At 26.9% G+C, this 580-nt stretch overlaps 1 protein-coding gene across 1 annotated transcript in view; it reads right to left on the bottom strand.

Moving 5' to 3' along the window:
- LOC132172223 (endo-1,3;1,4-beta-D-glucanase-like) overlaps window positions 1-580 on the bottom strand; it is a 4,721-nt gene that overhangs the window by 3,368 nt on the left and 773 nt on the right. The window lies entirely within an intron of this gene.

Genomic DNA, 580 nt, shown 5'->3' with positions numbered 1-580 from the left:
ATAAATCTGCCAAATGGCTCAATTGCCAGCTTAATTAGGTCCCTGATGTTGAGATGCATTTTTAACAACCATAAAATTAGTGCTATTTGCCGAAATCTTAGAAAATTTAGAGCTTTAATAAGATATTATAAGATAAATAAAAGATAAGATATAATAAGACATGTGTTAGGTGTAGACTAGAATATGTTGATTAACACACATGACAATTAATGTCTTTGACAATTGACACTATTAATTTTAACATTATGAGTCATTAGAAAAAAAAAAAAAAAAAAACAGAGAGAGGGTTTGACCTAATCACAAACCACTAACACCAATAAATATTTAGCTAAAATTTAACTAAAGAACATATTTTTTATTTTATCCGCTAACTTTTTCTAAGCATCTACATTCGAATATACATTTATTCATTTATTTTTAGGGAAAATTACAGTTTACCCCTTAAAGTTGACAGCGTTTTTTAATTCGAACACTAAAGTTTCAATTTTTGCAATCCACCCCCACAAAGTTTCAATTTTTTTTTTCAATTCGACCAATATTATCTCAAAATTCTCATATTGCCCCTAATTTTTATTTTTAT

This window comes from Corylus avellana, chromosome ca2 (genome assembly GCF_901000735.1).
Source record: "Corylus avellana chromosome ca2, CavTom2PMs-1.0".
NCBI lineage: Eukaryota > Viridiplantae > Streptophyta > Magnoliopsida > Fagales > Betulaceae > Corylus > Corylus avellana.
Note: the sequence above shows the minus strand (reverse complement) of the source record. Positions and strands in the feature narration are given on the sequence as shown.